Raw genomic sequence first — 14,700 nt, forward strand, 5'->3', positions numbered from 1 at the left:
AAGGCTTTATTTCACATGACAGCCTCTGAAACCTGGGGCAATGGGGACGTGGAGCTCATTGCTCCCAGACAGTGCTCACAGGCGTGGGGTAAAGGGGGCTTGGGGGGGGCGGTTAGAAATAATCCATCTGGCTACAGGAGAGGAGACTTCAAAGGGCTGCGTCAACCTCATTTTGGGGGTGGGGTGTAAGTTCTCAGCATACCTTAGAAACCCTGTCACTTATTTCCTGGGGTGCCGAATCTTCTGAAGCCCTTACGACTTTCTCCTTTTCATTAGGTGACAACAGAACCTCTACCCCCAAACTGCTGAAAAAGTAGGGGGTGGAAGAGAGGGTGTGGGGAGGGTAGGTCTGGAGGGTAGGAGTAATGTGTAAGTTTTCCTTGCTTTTCTGTCACCCAAAGCAGGGGTGACTGGCCCAGGAGAAAGCTCTTGAGGAAGGCCTCACAGTTCCTCACAGCACCCACCGTGGGGCTCTCGAACGGCATACAACTTCATCTTCCTAGATGCCCTGCCTACGGGGAGGATCTGAGGTCCTGCACCTCCAGAGGGTGCCCGCTGCACTGGGCAACACGGCCTACTCTTCCCCAGCACACACCCCACCGGGGGCCCTCACGGCTCCTCACCTACTCCCCCACCCACTGGGTCACACTGGGTCAGTCTGTCCGCCAGCTCCTATACCGCCCTGGCTGACTGGTCGGTTGGAATGCAGCCCACTCTGCCTGCGGCCCAGGGTACTCGAAGCCCGGGGACTCGTGTGCCCTGAAGCCGCCCCGGCAGGACTGCTTTCCCAGCAGGAGCCCTGCTGTGGCAGAGAGGACTCCAGCACTTGTGTTCATACCCAAGCCTTCCTGGCAAGTGGCCTCCACCGGCACGCAGGGCATAAAAAGGGGGCAAGCACCATGGTTATGGATGATGTCAAACATTCGGGAAAACGAGGTGAACAGAAACTACTCTCTGCAAGTCTTCTGTGAGTCTAAAAATTATTTCGAAATACCAGACTTTAAAAAGGGGTGGGGAGGGAGTGGGAGAAGGCGTTGCCCTTCCAGGTAGGTCAGCAGTCTGCCCAGGTGGGGAGGCAGGTTCTGATACCTATAGTCACTGCTCAGATGGAGCTCCTCCTCAGAGATCAAATGCCCCCCTGTGGCCAGCCTGGGCTGCAGCTCCCGATGGACAGGCAGGGCTTTAGGGACTGGCTTATATCCACCTCAGCCAGAAGGCCTGCCCCTCCCCATTCGGGTCTGGTGTCTCAGTGCCGATACCACGAAACTCAAACCTCTGCCCTACCCCGTGCAAGAAAGGACTCTGTTCTCAGAAAACTACAGCTGAGTGGGGCATCAGCTCCAAGCGTCCCCTCACCAGCGGGTCTCGCTTGTCCCAGATAGCCCTTTGACGGCACCCCTCAGTGAGGGGCAGGTACTCAGAGCTTTGCCACAGGAATGCAAGTGCACAAGTGTGTGTGTGTGGCGGTAGAGAGGGCAGCTGGGGGAGTGTGCAGGGAGGGGTGTATGTGCACCCAGCTGTGACCCAAAGACCTAGACTAGGTCAGAAAGGCTTAGGTTAGTCTTGGATGCTGGGCAGCTTTGGAAGCTGAGCAGTTCCTGGGAGAGGTTCCCACCAACCTTTTTTGACTCTGTGCTGGAAGCAGAGACAGCAGATGTTAGGTAACTGGAGACGTGCGGCCCCCTGTGCCCAACTACCTGCCCACCAAGCCCTAGGGTCTTCTGCATAGTCACCAGCCCACAGCAACCCCGACCGCCAGACTCCCCAGCCAGCAGTCCCAAGTTCTGGGACTACCGTGTTGCACAAGCTAACAGTGCCGTTTACAGGCGCTACTCAGAAACCTGCTTCCGGGCAGCAGTGCGCATGCGGGGCGCCAGGCAACAGCGGGGCCAGGGCAGAGATGACCTGAAGAAATGTGAGCAGAGGCCTTCTCAGCTGAAGGCTCCAATACCTCAGTCAGCCCTACCCTGGAATCTGAAACCTTTACTTGAACAGCTCAGGCCTTTTAAATGATTCATCAAGTGCTCTGGAGTGGCGATACAGCATTATTAGGCCCTTCCTATTTGTGTATGCACCTGTACACAGTCCCAGCCCAGGAGAGCTAATAACGAGAAGCAAACAAAGACTGGGCCTCCCGGAGAGTTCTGATGTTTGGGGCTTTTATGCTCCAGTTACTAGAAGGCTGCCCCTTGGCCTCTCATGGCCCACACCACTGACGGGCACCCAGGACTGCTCCTCAACCGCTAAGACCCCCACGGCCAAAAGAGCTCCCAGGAAGTACCCTCAGCAGGGGTGATGGCTTTGCCAGAGGCAGGAGCCTTATAGTCTGTGCTCAGCTGCTCTCGCCCAGTCTTGAGAATCTAAGACCAACAGAAGAAAGCCAGTCTTCCAGGAGGTATCAGAGGATGCCTAGACAGCCCTCCTACTGCTCAGACCAAGAGGTAGGGAGGGGCAGATCTTTAAGCATTTTAGCAATAAGCAAGACCCCAAGATAGCCAATAGGGATGGATCCTGTTCCTTCCATGCAAGTGGCAGAGAGGAGAGCACACGACTTGCTGAGGACTCACTTCAGCTGTCTTGGATGCGCGTGTGTAGTGGGATCACTTATTACTCGGGACAAGGGGCTACACTGATGAGAAAAGATGTTCTAAAGGCAGTACCACGTGCCACCTGCCCTCAGAGCCCACGAGTACCCCAGGTATGTATGCTGAGGGGGAGAGTGATGGGCGAGGGGTGGCCAGAAACGGTGGAGGTGAACAAGGGGGCGTAGTTCCACTGGAGTGTGCGGGCTAAAAGCAGGACCGGATGGGAAGCCGCCTCCTTGCCTAGTCTTCCGCACGCAGGTGGGATCTGGGGTGGCAGCACTGGCACATTCCGGCCTGGGCTCTCCAACAGCAGCTGCCTTTGCTGGGCTAAGCTCAACACCTTCCCCAGGCCTCCCGGCCCACTCTGCCCACTCTGCTCCTCATGCTTCCTGTTCCCGCAGCTTCACCTCTGGCCACACTGTCTGAAACTGAGTCAGATGAGGCCATGTCTCCCAAGTCCCTGTCCCTCTCTCTTGCTTCAGTGTTCCAAGGTACCCACTCCAGGGTGCCACAGTCTGGGAGCTAGCCAGCCAGTTCACCTCCCAGCGCATGCAGCTGACTGCCATCCACATGGTCATGAAGCCCACCATCATTCTTTAGGCATCGGGTGCCAGGTGTTTATGTGGTTTGGCCTGCAGGTGGGTGGGTGTTCGGAGATCTCCACCGGTGTAGTTGCCACCATCCTATGAAGGAGGCAGCTGCTAGACAAAACCTAGATGGAGCCTTTGGAGAGACCTGACAAGGCTCTAAGGAGCCCCAGGCCCCCTGGCCCCCAGCCCCCTTGTGGGTCAGTCATAAGGCCAATTTGCATGCTAGCCCTGCCCACCCCAATCAGTCCTGTAAACAGCAGACCTGATAAGATTTTTTTCATAAACAACAAAAACACATTTGGACATGCTGTGCCAGTCTGCCAAGTAGGACTGCACTGCCACCGCCTCCTGCGCCCCATCCTTGGGCTAGACCTGCTGGGGCAACTGGGACAGAGCCGGTTGTAGACACTGCGACAGCTGAGAGCCTTGTGGGTGCCAGACCTGCATGTGAAACTGCCTGGAGGGTCAGGTCGACCAGTTATTTCATGGCAAAAAAAAAAAAAAAATGGAGTTCAAAGAAGGGAAGTAACTTGACTGAGGTCACATAGTGAATTTAAGGCAAGTCCTGGCTTGTCCCCCAACCTTCCTGCCGCCTCTGCTTATCAGTTAGGCTCACTTCAAATCAGACAGTAGCCTGGCTGCAAGTGACCTGAAACGTGGCTGTGTATGGAGTGAAAGTCCTCCCTTCTCTCTAGGCCTCGTTCTCCCCTGAAATCGAAGGTCTGTGTTGGAGGGCAAGATCCGGTTCTTGTCCCGTTTTAGAGTGTGTCCCTGAGACAGTCAAGAGTGTACTACTTCAGAATGACCTGGTCCAGCAGCTGACTGTCAACTGGGAGGCAGAGTGAATTTCAGGGTCCTTCTCAACATCCACTTGGCAGTCCTCAGGCAGGCAGGTGGGTGTGCTGGCCCAGAACAAGGCACCTCCTGGGGGTGGGGGGAGGAGGGGTGACTGTGTTCTCTAAGGACAGTGGCTATGTACAGGGGCTCCAGGGGGGCAGTGTCCGAGTTCCAGTCCTGAGGCTGCCACTGGCTGGCTTTGTGGCCCTGGACAGGTCCGAGCTTTCCTGTACCCCAGTCTTCTCACTGCACAATGGAGGTGGGGGTGGGGGGAGTAGTATCTAAGAGCCTAGATTTTCTGACGAAAACATAAATCAAGGGCTTGCCCAAGCCCTTGCATAAAGTGAAGCAGGGAAGAGGACTTACATAGGAGCCACAATGTGATGGTGTCCTACAGAAGAAATCACCAGAGATCTGTTTTCTTATTCTGGGTCTGTGTGCATGGAGGGGCTCCTTCAATCAATCCACATTCAGACTGGTATTTCTGTGTGAGGCCCCAAATTGTCACAGGATGACAAAAGCAGTGACACTGGCAGTCCATGCAAAGCAAAAGCTGCTCAAAGAAAAGGAAAGGCAAGACAACCCAGAGAAGCAGCAAGGGGCCAGGGAGGCAGCATACACAGAGCTTTAGCTGTTAAGACCCCTCAGAGACTAGAGAGGGTGAATTATTTAGAAACATCTCATTTCCTTAGATAAAGAGAGTAAGAAAACCCTCATACATGTGCATGTGAGCATTTGCCTAGATAGGGTGAGTCTATGGCTGTCATTAAGACAATGCAGACACAAAGGTCCACAGAAGAACAGGACAGGAAACAGTATGAAAGGATGGTCAAGGAGGAAGGAATGTACACATTTCAAAGATGAAGGACTGAAGAGTTAGGTGTTTCTCCTTACGTCTTAAAGAAAGAAAGAAAAAGGCCAATCAAATGTGATGAGCCCACAACTGAATCTCAAAAATTCCAGCAAGACTGGTAGCCATGTTCACTGAATGTCAGGAAAGGGACTGAATTCTCTAGGGATAAATGTGTCTTTACAGAGGCACCTCCCACCAGTCCCGTTTTTCAGTCTAGAAAAAGTACAGGAGCGCAGTAAGGGAAGTGACACCATTTTTTGTCCATGGTCACACAATATTCAAGTGGAAAGACCATCTTCCTCCTCCCACCTTCCAAACGGAGGTGCTGCAGAAGCAAACAAGGTAGCCAAGGAGGTCGAACAGGGCAAGGTGTGTGGTAGAGAGGGCAGAAGTGCGCGTCACTTTCCTCATGAACTCAGTGCAGTGCTGGAAGCTGACAATTGAGGTGCAGGTGGCTGGAGATCCAAAAGTGCTTGGTACTTTCCAGTAAAGACCATGCTATGTAAGCAGGAGAGTGGAACCCACTCCACTTAAACAGAAAATAAAGGCTTCTCCCACCCACACCATTACCAACAAAAGAACAGGCCAAAACCAGGGCCCATATCCCTGCTGCCAGTGTGGGAGTCAGGCAGACCTGAGCTGAGATGCTGGCTCTGTTCTTCCACAGCTGGATGGCACAACATGGGAAAATATGATACGGACAAAGATGAGTAGTATTAGGATAGGTCAAAAAAGATCTCAGTTTACTAACAGGTAAGTTTCATCATGGGGTTTCCTAAATAATGCGATCATACATTTCAAATCTTTCATATTTGATAGACACTACGGATATGGTCACAGAAACAGAATGGACGTGCCAGCTCTGGCAGTGCACCATCTGCCTTCCTGTTTGCTGGTCCGGCAGCACGGACCTCAGGCTCAGAATGTGCACATCACTGAATGCCCCAAGCTAACGGGAGGACGGCCGGATGGCTCCGGTGGTGAGGGGGCTCAGCCAGCTGAGTTTATAAAACTCAGGAGTTACAGATCTTTTTTTTGTGTATCTGAGGAGATAAGCAACAAGCTTCTTATGCTGGTGAGAAGAAAAGAAGCCACCAAAAGGGAATCTTGAATGTTTACTAAAGTGACAGTCCCAGTTCTGTTGCCCGAGACTTTAGTGAGTAATCTCATGTACCGTGAGGGGAAAAGACATCTTAGAATAATCTGTGTTTCTCATTTAGTTCGGGGGGTAAAAAGCAATCTTTTATTCTAAAGACAGTCAAGAGCATGGGGAGGGGACTGAACATCACTAATGGGAAGAAGTAAACAAGACAAGAACACAAGCAACAGGGCGCCTGGGTGGCTCAGATGGTTAAGCATCTGCCTTCGGCTCAGGTCATGATCCCAGGGTCCTGGGATCGAGTCCCGCATCGGGCTCCCTGCGCCTTGGGAGCCTGCTTCTCCCTCTGCTTCTCTCTCTCTCCGTCTCTCGTGAATAAAAAAAGAAAAAATTAAAAAAAAAAAAAAAACACAAGCAACAGCTGATTCCTTAGCACCCCAGCACCCCACTATTTCACTAGAAGTCCGTCTGTACCCCTCAGAGCAGTGAACTGAGAAGATGTCACTGTGAGGGTCCAGGGGAAAGAGGGGTCAACAAGTATGCGAAGCTCCCACAATGACACTACAGTAAAGGGGAGGAGCAGTTCGTTTTCTCCTGGTAGATGACGAGTATATTTCTAATGCAGTTTTTGGAGAAAGAAGTATGAGTGAGGCCGCTATGCCAAGGAGAAGAAATTAAAGAAAATCTAGAGAAATTAAAGGAAATCTAGAGAAACAATCTGACCATGCCCAGTACACAACAATTCTATGACCCTGAATACAGAGAATCTAATGGGTGGCTCATGGCACACAATCTTGCTTATGACCTGCTCAGAAGTGAGATACAGAGACCAAAGTTGCCTGACAAGCCCCTCAACATTCTGGTTGTCTTTTCCCAGCCATTTCTACCTGATTTGATATATAATCACACCTCCTTTACTGCCAGACTTCAAAAGACACCACTATAATCAGTCATAACCTAGGGCTTTAACTCTGGAATACTCACAACGCAGCACATGAAGGAACAGGCTGCCTTATGTCATTAAAGGTTATAGCACATAAGAGTGAGCAAGCAGGGGCGCCTGGGTGGCCCAGTTGGTTGAGTATCTGACTCCTGGTTTCAGCTCACGTTATCATCTAGAGATCATGAGATTGAGCCCTGTGTTGGGCTGTTGGACTCCTCTCTCCACAGCAAGTCTGCTTGAGATTCTCTCCCTCTCCTTCTGCCCCCCCCCACCAAGGGGTTGTTCTCTCTCTGTCTCAAATAAATCCATCTTTAAAAAAATAAAGAGTGAGCAAGCAATCCCACTTAAATACTCATCAGGCCCTGTAACGATCTACAGATTTAATGCAATTCTAATCAAAATCCTATCTGTTTTTTATAAACTCGTTCTAAAATGTATGGAAAGGCAAATGCACTAGGGTAACAGTTTTGAGAAAGAAAGCTGGAAGAGTTACACTATCTTAAGATTTAATATAAAGCTACAATACTCAAGATAGTTATGGTATTCGCAAAGGGAATGACACAGATCAAAGGAACAGGAGAGAGGGCAGTAACAGACCCACATAAACATGGCCAGTTTATGTTTGACAGGCAAAAGCAGTTGAATGGAGTGAGGATAGTCTTTGCAAATAAATGTTAAAAAAAAAAAACCTGGCATGCAAAAATTGAAAACCAACTATTTTAGACTTCGTATTTTATATAAAAATTAACCCTGAATGGATCATAGATCTAAATGTAAAACATAAAACCAAAAACTAGAAGAAAACAGAAGAGACTCTTCATAACCAAGGAGTAGGCAGGCTTCTCAGACCTGTTGCCAAAAGCTCTAGAAAAGAAGAAAAATGAGAAATTGGACTTCATCAAAATTAAGACCCTTTTCTTTGTGGAAGACACTGTTAAGGGGATGAAAAGGAAAGCCGCAGACTGGGAGAAAACAGTTGCAAATAACATCTAACAGAGGACTTGTATTTAGTTTATATAAAGACTCTTAAAAAAGATTCCACAGTAACAAAACAACTCAGTTTAGTAGTGGCCCAAGTACTCCAACAGATACTTCACCAAAGAGGATATAAGGAGGGCAAATAAGTACATGGCAACATCATTAGCTACTTTAAAAATGCAAATTAAAACCACGAGACACCACAATACACCTATCAGAATGGCTAAAATAGAAAATGCAGTACCAAGTACTGGCTAAGATACAGAGCAACTGGAACTGTCATTCATTGCTCATGGGAAGGCAAAAGGGTATAGCCTCTCTGAAAAATCATAGCACTTTAAAGTTAAACATAATCATATGATCCAGAAATTCCACTCCTGTAATATCCACCTTAGAGAAAAAAAAAAATTCTGTTCGCACAAAAACTGTAGCAGTTTAAAGTTAAACATACACTTAATCATATGATCCAGAAGTTCCATTTCTGGGTATTCACCTTAGAGAAATGAAACCTTATGTTCACACAAAAACCCGTACATGAGTTTGTGACTACCAAGAAGAGGAAGTAACCCAAATGTCCCTCAACGGGTGAATAAATACACTGATACCTCCATACAGTGGAATGCTACTCAGCATTATAAAGTACCCACCAGATCTTCATAGAATACACCAGCAGTTACATACATGATTTTATTTGCAAGGCAGTATCACAGGCATTCCAGGGCAAAACCCATCCAAACCAAATCTCCCTTTGGCAAATGTACTGGAAGGCTTTCTAATGTACTCCTCAGGTCCCCGGGCTTCCATAAAAAGGCAGGGGGATGGTCCCTTCCTGCCTCAACAGCAATTCCACAGATTCTATTTTCCATACTGGAGTTACATTTAAAGTTTCCTTTGAAAAGATTTATATTAGGAAAATATGGAAAGGATGATAAAGTGAAAATACAGTCTGAAGGGTCTATACTGTTGCTGCTGTTCAGAAGGGCCTCCCTGGAGCATGGATGCTCACATGCTTGGTTATCTATATGCTGGACCTCCAAAAGACACCCCAGAGGACACGATTTGCTTGAGGAGACTCAAAGCTGAGACACAGTAGCCTGACTTTCTTACTTGGTACCTGGCCTTTCTGGAACCTGGTGTTTGATTGCATGCAGTTTTACTGCCTCCAGTGTGGCAGAGGTTCCAAGCCTTCATGCCCCAGCTGGTTCTTTGCACCTCTGAGCTCATGTCTTTCACACCTACACAAATGCCTGCCTTCCTCCAGTCCTGAGGAGCTCTGTTCCCTGGTCCTAGCAGTACTGTCTTTCCTTCTGTTGGTGTCCTTCACAGAATAGGAACTGGAGGGAAACCCACCCTGAGTGACGAATGGCATGACTAAGTACAATGGACATTTTTGAATTCTCATCCAACCTGACTTCGCAGCAACATTTGATGCTACTGATCACTCCCTTTCTCTAAATAAAAATTCTACTTTCAGGACACCCCATTCTCCTGGTTTTCCATCTCAGACTCCTTTGCAGGTTTTATCACCTATAATCCAACTTAGTTTTCCTTAAAGCTTAGCCCTCCACTGCCATCTCTTCTTTTCCCTAGCCAACTTGATTGCATTCACCCCCACATTTCCGATTACCATGAATATGCCAATGCCTTTCCATAGCGCTGTCTCCAGCCCAGTGTATATACAAGTGCTCACCTGACGCCTCCACTTGTGTGTCTCATTGTCTTGACACCTCGATCCAACCCAACATGGTTTTTTTCTTCCAACCAACCAACCATAGTTCCCAACCTCCACAAACATAGTAGGCAACCAGTTCCAGTCGGAAGCCAAGGAATCATCACGGAGTGTGCCTTTCTCCTTCGATCCCCATAGTCCATTACCAAGTACTCTTGATTTTACTTCCAAATATCTCAAATGCATTCATGTCTCTCCATCATCATGTGAACTTGTGCCCCCTCCAAAATCATTCTCTACATAGAAGCCAGGGGGATCTCTTAAAAATGCCAATTTGGTCATGTCATCCCTTGCTTAAAATCCTGGTGGCTTCCCACTGCTCACAGATAAAAAACCAGAATCTTTAATCAGGATTATGAGCTCCTTATCTTGCTCCTGTTTCTCATCTGTTCCCAACATCCCACTGCTCTTGCCGTGCTAATTTCCTCTTCTAGTTTCTCAAATGAGGTGTGTTCTCTTCTGCCACTGGGCCTCGGCACCTACAGTGGTTTTGCCTATTAACACCTACTCATCTTCTCTCTCCCAGACTGTTCAAGACGGTCCCCTTTTATATGTTTTCATATATATCTTCCCTTCACAGGAAAGAAGAATGTTTATGACCCATGGGCTTATTTAATGTCTGGTTCCTCCCCCAGAGTGCAAAGAAGCTCCATGAAGGCAGGGAGGAGGTCCTATTCTGTGTGGTCCATTACCTGACACCCTGGAAATGTTCAGCATTTACTCAATGAGTGTCGGTCCTTGTAGACTGACAGTGGTTCCCCAGGAGTATGCATGGCCATAGACTGAATAAGTCCTCCTCCAGTTTAAAGTGCCCCAAAGTGGGGGTGCCTGGCTGGCTCAGTCAATAAAGCATGTGACTCTTGATCTCAGGGTCATGGGTTTGAGCTCCACCTTGGGCACAGAGATTACTTAAGAAGTAAATAAAGTGCCCCAAGGAAATGCTGTGATAAAACTTTATAATGTTCTAACCTGTGACCCCACTACAGTGAAGAAATTATTTTCACCAAAAATGTAATATTTTTTTAAAAATCCATTCTGGGGCACCTGGGTAGCTCAGTCAGTTAGGCTGCCTTCAGCTCAGGTCATGATCCCAGAGTCCTGGGATCGAGCCCCACTGATCAGGCTCCTTGCTCGGTGGGGAACCTGTTTCTCCCTCTCCCCCTGCTGCTGTTTCCCCCTGCTTGTGCTCTCTTTCTTTCTCTGTTAAATAAAAAAAATAAAACCTTAAAAAGAAAATAAAAAATTAAAAAATAAAAGTTAAAAAAATTAAAAAGAACCCATTCACAACAGCATTAAAACTAATGGACCTCAGGGGCATCTGGATGACTCAGTCGGTTAAGCGTCTGACTCTTGATTTTGGCTCTGGTCATGATCTCAGGGTTGTGAGATCAAGCTCCGCATCGGGCTCCCTGCTCAGCACAGAGTCTGCTTCTCCCGCTCCCTCTGGCCTTCCTCCTCCACCTCTGCTCGTGCTCTCTCTCAAATTTTTAAAAAATTAAAATTAAAAAAATAAAAGCTAAAAAGGATATGCAAAAGCTGTGTGATGAAAACTATGATTTTACTTAAGGAAATAAAGATGACCAAAATAGAGAGAGACCATGTTTCTGATAGGAAGACAGTACTATAAATATGTCAGCTCTTCCCCCAGTTATTTTGTAAATTACATACTGTTCCAATTAAAGCCAAATACGGTACTTTTCTGTAGAAAAGGACACATCCTAAAATCCAGATTAAAGATTAAAAGGCCAAGAACAGGCAAGCAAGTTCTGAAGAGGAAAAGGGTATGTGTGTATGTATGTACATCTGTATGTGTGTATGCGCTGGGGGTAGGGAAGATACTTAACCACACCAGACTCTTCGGATTCTAGCCTGTTCATAGAAGGGAACTTATGTATGACAAATCCCATTTCAAATCAATTGGGAAGGGATGACCTAATGTTGTTGGAAATAAAAAAAGAAAACCAGAACTCTAACCTATACCATTATCAAAACTAAAATTAGATCAATGAAAGACTATGTGAAAAATACAAGAAAATACAGGCTTAGCTTTACGATACTGGAGAAAAGCGTTTTTCAAAGACTAGAACAAAGCATAAGGGAAAGACTGATAACCATGATATTTAAAAACTTCCCTAAGGGGCACCTGGATGACAGTCAGGCATCTGACTCTTGTTTTCAGCTTAGGTCATGACTCAAGGTCATGGGATTGAGCCCCATGTTTGGGCTCCATTCTCAGCATTGCATCTGCTTGGATTTCTCTTTCCCTCTCCCTCTGCTCCTCCACACCCCCCCTGTGTGCGCTCTCTCATAATAAATAAATCTGAAAAAATTTTCATATTAGAAAATACAATATAAAAAAGATTAAGAGACAGATAGGGAGAAGATATTTGCAAGTCTATCAAAGTGACAAATATTAGTGTGTGGGATATTTAGAGATTTCCTATAAATCAGTACAACAAACCGTAAGAAAGAAAAATCACGTTTTTAAAAGCAAATCACCAAAAATTTATATTTTTGTGTTAAGGTCACTAGAAATCAGGGAAGGTAAATTAAAATAGTGAAATACTGAATAAAATACCTAGGAATAAACCTAAACAAGGAGTTTAAAGACCTGTACTCTGAAAGCTATAAAACACTGATGAAAGAAACTGAAGACAACACAAATAGAAAGATATTCCACGGGGGTGCCTGGGTGGCTCAGTCAGGTAAGCGTATGACTAGATTTCGGTTCAGGTCATGATCTCAGGGTCATGAGATCGAGCCCCACGTTGGTCTGTGCCCAGTGTGGAGTCTGCTTAAGAGTCTCTCTCTACCCCTCCCCCTGTCTGTACTCTCTCTAAAGTAAATAAAATCTTAAAGAAGATATTCCATGCTCATGGATTAGAAAAATTAATAGTTAAAATGTCCAAATAAATAAATGTCCATACTCCGTAGAAGCACCTGACTGGCTCTGTAGTGTGACTCTTGATCTCAGGGTTATAGGTTCAAGCCCCATGTTGGGTGTTGAGATTACTTAAAAATAAAATCTTAAAAAAAAAAAAGGGGGGCCTTACGATCCAATCCTGTCCCTATCAAAATACCAACAACATTTTTCACAGAACTAGAATAAAGCTAAAATTTGTAAGGAACCAGAGAAGAACTTGAATAGCAAAAGCAGTCAAGAAAGAACAAGGCTGTACATGTAATACTAGATTTTAAGATCTACACAAAGCTGCAGTAATGTAACAGTATGGCCCTGGCACAAAAACAGACACAAAGGTCAATGGAACAGAACAGAGAGCTCGGATACAAACCCACACATATATGGTCCATTAATTTACAACAAAGGAGGCAAGAATATAATGAAGAAAAGACAGTCTCTTCAATAAATGGTGCCAAGAAAACGACAGCTGCATGCAAAAGAATGAAACCAACCACTTCCTTACACCATACACAAAAATAAACTCAAAATGGAATAAAGACCCAAATATGAGACCTGAAACCATAAAACTCCTCCAAGAAAACACAGGCAGTGATCTCTTCGACACTGGCCTTAGCAACATTTTTCTGAATAGGTCGCCTGAGGCTAGGGAAACAAAAGCAAAATTAAAGTACTGGGACCACACCAAAATAAAAAACCTTTGCACAGCAAAGGGAACCATCAACAAAATGACAGGACAACCTACTGAACAGGAGAAGATGTTCACAAATGATATACAACTCAACACCAAAAATACAATCTGGTTAAAAAATGGGCAGAGGACCTGAAGAGAGATTTTTCCAAAGAAGACATACAGATGGACAACAGACACATGAAAAGATGCTCAGTATCACTCATCATCAGGGAAATACAAATCAAACCACTATGACATAGCACCTTACACCTGTCAGAATGGCTAGAATCAAAAATATAAATAATAAATGTTCACGAGGCTGTGGAAATAATGGAATCCTCGTGCCTTGGTGGTGGGAATGTAAACTGGTGCAGCCCCTGTGAAAAACAGTATGGAGGTTCCTCAAAAAATTTAAAAGAATTACCATGTGATCCAGTAATTCCACCACTGGGTTTACCTGAAGAAAACAAAAACACTAATTTGATAAGCTATATGCATTCCTATGTTTACTGCAGCATAATTTATAACCGCCAAGATATGGAAGCAACCCAAGTGTCCACCAAAAGATGAATGGATAAAGAAGATGTACATATATACAATGTAATATTATTCAGCCATAAAAAAAGATGAGATCTTGTCCTGCCATCATAGGTGGATCTAGAGGGTATTATGCTAAGTGAAGTAAGTCAGAGAGAGGTAGACAAATACCATATGACCTCACTTATATGTAGAATCTAAAAAACAAAGTAGAAACAAATCCATAAATAACAGGAAATAAACTGACTGTTCCCCGAGGGAAGAGTGGGCGATGAGGGGTGAGCAAAATGGGTGAAGGGGAGTGGGGGATACAGGCTACTAGTCTGTCACAGGGATAAAAGACACAGCACAGAAAATATGGTCAGTGGTACTGTAATAGTGTTTTAATGGTCACAGATGGGAGCTACACTTGTGGTGAGCACAGCATAATGTATATACACTTGTAAAATCACTACTGTACACATGAAACTAATTTAACACTGTGTGTTAACTGTACTTCAATTTTTTAAAAAACTGTATGGTACTAGCACAGAGACACCCAGATCAAGGGGAGAGAATAGAGAACCCAGAAATAAATCCACATTTATATGGTCAATTAACTTATGACCAAGGAGGCAAGAATATACAATGGAGAAAAGACTTTTTTTTTTTTTTTGAAGATTTTATTTATTTGAGAGAGAACATGAGAGGGGGGAGGGTCAGAGGGAGAAGCAGACTCCCCGCCGAGCAGGGAGCCCGATGCGGGACTCGATCCCAGGACTCCAGGATCATGACCTGAGCCGAAGGCAGACGCTTAACCAACTGAGCCACCCAGGCGCCCCAAGACAGTCTCTTCAATAAATGCTGCTGGGAAAGCTGGACAGCTACATGCAAAAGAATGAAACTAACCACTCCCGACACTATACACAAAAATAAACTCAAAATGGATTAAAGACCTAAATGTGAGACCGACAGCC

At 46.0% G+C, this 14,700-nt stretch overlaps 1 long non-coding RNA gene across 1 annotated transcript; it reads left to right on the plus strand.

The window, feature by feature from the left end:
• The first annotated feature begins 342 nt into the window (after positions 1–342).
• On the plus strand, positions 343–12,553 carry LOC141371652 (uncharacterized). The gene is made up of 2 exons (XR_012376749.1): positions 343–4,068; positions 5,685–12,553. It is a non-coding gene; the product is annotated as an uncharacterized lncRNA (long non-coding RNA).
• Positions 12,554–14,700: the final 2,147 nt, after the last annotated feature.

This window comes from Callorhinus ursinus, unplaced genomic scaffold, assembly GCF_003265705.2.
Source record: "Callorhinus ursinus isolate GAN/ISIS: 27379988/994484 unplaced genomic scaffold, GSC_fseal_2.0 scaffold83, whole genome shotgun sequence".
Classification (NCBI taxonomy): Eukaryota; Metazoa; Chordata; class Mammalia; order Carnivora; family Otariidae; genus Callorhinus; species Callorhinus ursinus.